Source organism: Hippopotamus amphibius, chromosome 14 (assembly GCF_030028045.1).
Source record: "Hippopotamus amphibius kiboko isolate mHipAmp2 chromosome 14, mHipAmp2.hap2, whole genome shotgun sequence".
Taxonomy (NCBI): Eukaryota; Metazoa; Chordata; class Mammalia; order Artiodactyla; family Hippopotamidae; genus Hippopotamus; species Hippopotamus amphibius.
This window is the reverse complement of record NC_080199.1, coordinates 10,774,511-10,779,086: the sequence shown is the minus strand read 5'-3', so window position 1 is coordinate 10,779,086 and position 4,576 is coordinate 10,774,511. Positions and strand designations below refer to the sequence as shown.

The following is a 4,576-nucleotide window of genomic DNA, read 5'->3' as shown; positions in this document are numbered from 1 at the left end:
GACAGGGATGTTACTTTCGTTCGTTATCTGGCTTTGAGGGTTGCTAAATTACTTGCCTCTGGGCCTCTGTTCTCTGTGTAGCTGACCTCTAAATTCTGTTGTGAAGTTGTTTCTAAGGGAAACATCTGAAGTGGCTATTAATACTTACTAGAGTTTATATTGATGTTGAATTTTTTTCTCATAATCATTTGATATAAATGTGTCTGATAGAAGCCAGGGGAGTATGTGGTTTTACTGCTGGGAGTGGGCAGTAGATTAAAAAGAGTGAATTAGGAATGGGAACTACCTATATTGAAAGGACAGGTCGAAGAAGAGGGCCCAATGAGGGATACTGAGAAGTGAAATCAGAGACTTAAAAGGGAAACCAAGAGAGACTGGTCTCAGAAAAGTCAAAACGGAAGAGAATTTTAATAATGAGTCAATAACCAATAGTGTCAACAATGTCAAAGACAAATTCAGTTGAATGCACCCTGAAGCAAGGCATTGGGTTTAGTAAAGATGTCACTAGCTGATTTTATTTGTTTATTTTGCTTTAGAGATGTCTAAAGTTTAATTTTGTTTTAGATCTATGTAAAATATTTACATGGGTTCAAAGTCAAGTATGCAAAACATGTCTGGCTTCTATCTCTGTCTTCCCATCCTATTCCTTCTTCCACCTCATTGGTAACCATTTCTTTTTAATTCTGCGGTTTATTTTTCCTTTGCTTTATAGATTTGAGACTTTAATATTTTTTATGCCCAAGTAAGTCTAAATGGTTGACCCTCACTGCTACTCCTACCTACTGCCCACAATCCCACTACCCTTCACAAGAAGAAGAAATACTTTCAGTCTATAGTTTAAAGAGTGCCTAAGCTTTGTCAGCTGACTTGTAATGGATCAAAGTGCAGGTAAAAGGGTCAGTGACATTGATCTACTTTGGCATCCAAGAACTGGTCGGCCTCTCAGCCTGGCCTGGATAGTGGCATTCAAAGATTCAATGGTCGTAATAGTGTCTTTAGTTTTAGGAGTACTGAAGGGACATGTTTGTCCTGCAGTTGCCATCCATTGCATCATCAACCTGATGTTCAGTATATTTCTGTAAAATCCTAAACCAGAAATTCTTAACTCAGGCTATCCCATCACGGAAGGTTCTTTTGGTCACCAGAGAATCTCTTTACATATCAGAGTCGAGTCCTTAAATATCTCTCTCAGGAGATATTTTCTATCCCATTATTTGGTATTCTTATTTCTGGTGGCAGAGACAAGTAATAGGAAGAAAATCAGTGATCCAGAAATGGGATCTTCAGTTCAAGGGCATTGGCAGCAGTACTTTGATCTGTGTGGAGAACATCAAACAAATAGACGTCCTTCAGACATCCTCTTACTCTGTTCCTTGGCTTTTTTAGAAGAAATTTTTGTGAAAATATATGTATCCCTGTGTAAGTTTGTCTGAACCTTCTCCAGAAAAGATCACCATGGTATCTGCACTCTTCCAAATGTACTTGGAAGTTAAATACTTATCTCCTGAAGCATGGGCTGTTGTAATGTCATAAGTTTCCAAGTAAAATATGACTTCATCCAGGACCCAAATGCCTTACTGAGAGTTAAAAAACACTTCATGATGTTCCTTCCCAATATGACTTGCCACCTTTCTAGCAGCCAGTAAATTGAGACTGTCTTCCATGCCAATTGCAAATGTCTGGAGCATACTATACTTGGGCCACCTTTAGCTGCTTCAACAGGGTGACAGCAGCCAAGCTGGAATCCAAGTCACCTGATTAAAAGCATCCAGTCCTTCTGTCTGTCATCAAACCTTTCTTAGTAGCACTGTCAAAAAGGATCCAGAAGTATGCGTGTATATGAAGTAGAAAAAATAACATGAATAAATCTACTTCCCTAGACAAACATTAATTACTTTATCCCAATGGAATCACAGCAGGTATGCATTGTTTGAGTTTCAGTTTTAAGGACTGTTCCCTGTCTCTTGCATTATCAGTTTTTCTCCTCTCTACTGGATCATTTATAGCATATGCATATCTATGCATGCTAAAATATCTCTCTTCTATTTCTCACGCTATAGTAAAAGTCCTTGAAAGAGTTTTCGATACTTGCTCTCTCCAGTTCTCCTCACCTCTCTTCATAATTTCTATATCAAAACCTGGGAATAGTTTCTTCACACTGTTATAGAGGGCAGGCAGAAGTTCATCTCTATAGTGTTCATTTCCACTGATGCAACTTTGCCATTTGGCTTTAAATCCAAAACTTTGTAGTGTGCTGGAAAAAAAGGGTCCACTTTGAAAAAGGAGTTGTGGTGTGTTTCAAGTTAACAAGACCTTTAGCTTCTGAACACACAGCCAAAAATCCATCTTCTATTATGGCTATAAAGAAAGGTCTGACTGCATAGGTGTCTCTCTGCCGTAGGAACACTTTCTTATCGGTAGTATCCAATAAAAGAAATGCATACATCTCATCTAACACACAAATTGTTTGCTTAGTTCCTTCTTTGTTATAAAGATGAGGGATTATCTCATCATCTTCTTCGGTCTGGTGATCAAATTTAAAATGGTGTTTTGTCTCCTTATGGTTATAGAGCTTATCATTGTAACAGACCCACAATTAAGGATATTTCTTTGCTCAAATTAGCTGCATTCAAAACAGTTGGCCCACTACTGCCAACCAGTGAAATCCAAACCAGTGGTTGGTGTAGCCATTGACATTCTAAAGATGAAATGCATCTGGACCTTTATGTGCAATCTTCATATCACTCAGACTGATCAGAGAGACAGTCATCATCACCAAAGAGCCCAAATGCCACACGTGGTGCAGTGGAGCTACAGGATCTCCAGGCATGAGCCAGCCAGGCTGGCAGAAGTAAAGGCAAGGGCTGTGGACTATCTCCATTGTTTGTTTTTAATATAATCATATCTATGTATCTATATCTATAGTTCTCTCTCTTTTTTTTTTTAAGATTTTTTTTTGATGTGGGCCATTTTTAAAATCTTTATTGAATTTGTTACAGTAGTGCTTCTGTTTTATGTTTTGGTTTTTTGGCTGTGAAGCATGGTGGGATCTTAGCTCCACGATCAGGGATCGAACCTGCACCCCTTGCACTGGAAGGCAAAGTCTTAACCGCTGGACCGCCAGGGAAGTCCCCATATATCTATAGTTCTCTTTTCTTAGATAAATGCTAACAAACTATATATAGTTTATCTACCTTGAATTTTTTCTCTCAACAATATATCCTGGCAATCATTCCACTGTTGTATATAGAGATTTTCCTCTTTCTCTTTTACAGATACATGGTTCCCCATTTTATGAATGTTGTGGTACACTTTAAGATGGAATAAGGGTATTAGGAAAGATTCAAAGCAGGGGAAACCTTTTAGAAGAGGAGGCCTTTTAAATTTTTATTCATTTATTTATTTATTTATTTGCCAACCTGCGGGAAACTCAAGGTTTGCATAGAGGCTAAAATGATGGTGCCAACGAAGAGATGGCTGAACATATTAGCACAAGATTGCTTCTGGTCCTACGTAATAAATCGCTTTCTTCTCTGAGCTGAAGAGGAGCTGGAAGGATTTGAAGAAAGAAATTGGCTTTTCCCTTTCCTCCTATACTTCCTTATGCTATATACTCTGTTATGCTATTAGATTTTAAAGCAAGCCTAGAGTTAACCTGGAGCACAAATGTCTCTCACAGGAGAGGCAGCTAACAGAGTATCAGGGAAGTCCTGCTTTCACCTTTGGGAAACCATTTTCCTGAAGCTTGATATTTCTGTTTTGACTTTTACCGGAATCAACTCTTTCGGCAGATGAGGTGTCTGTTCAGAAGTTTCTAAATTGAGTATAAAATGGCTTAACTCCAAAGCCCTGCTATATACGAGATCCAAAATTCACTCTAGTCTCTTTCCCGTCTTGCATTCTGCTCAGCCATAGTGTCTAGTAAAGCTTACTGAAGACAGTGTTTCAATGAGTACTATACAATAGCATAGCCAGCAACGTACACATATGCAAACCCTCAGTGGAGTTAATGGAACTAAAATCGGGGAAAGGAGGATATAGAAGATATGTTTGCTCTTCTCTTCCCTTTTCTGTCAGCCCATTTCCTCACCTCTCCTCAAAGAGAAGAGTTGCTGATATGATTGGTCATATTCAACTGACCTAGTCACATAGAGAATGGGATCACTGTACTTTAAAAGATTATGCGCAAAGCCTATAGGAAGAAGATTTTGAAATAATCCTTAAAAATCACAAAAAGTAGCATTAAACAGAAATAAAAACACATTCCTTATTCTTGGATAGGACTATTCAACATCATAAATAAGTCAAACTTCCTCAGGTTAATGTATAAATTTAACGTAATTCCCCAAAAAGATATCAGCAAAACATTTCCTGTCACTGGATCCTAAATTTCAAATGGAAAAATAAATAAGCAGGAATACCTATGAAAGTCTTCAAAAGGAAGAGCAGTGAGAGGGGGCTGGCCTTATAACACATTAAAAAAATATTACAGACCCTATAATGAAAACAGTGGTGGTGATGCCTGGCTAGGTAGACAAACTAATGGAAGTAGTTCCAAGTACATATGGAAATTTAG

General features: G+C 38.1%; 1 pseudogene; it reads right to left on the bottom strand.

Annotated features, from left to right (window-relative positions):
• Positions 1-848: 848 nt before the first annotated feature.
• LOC130835860 (asparagine synthetase [glutamine-hydrolyzing]-like) lies at positions 849-2,790 on the bottom strand (annotated as a pseudogene).
• Between the last annotated feature and the right edge of the window lie 1,786 nt (positions 2,791-4,576).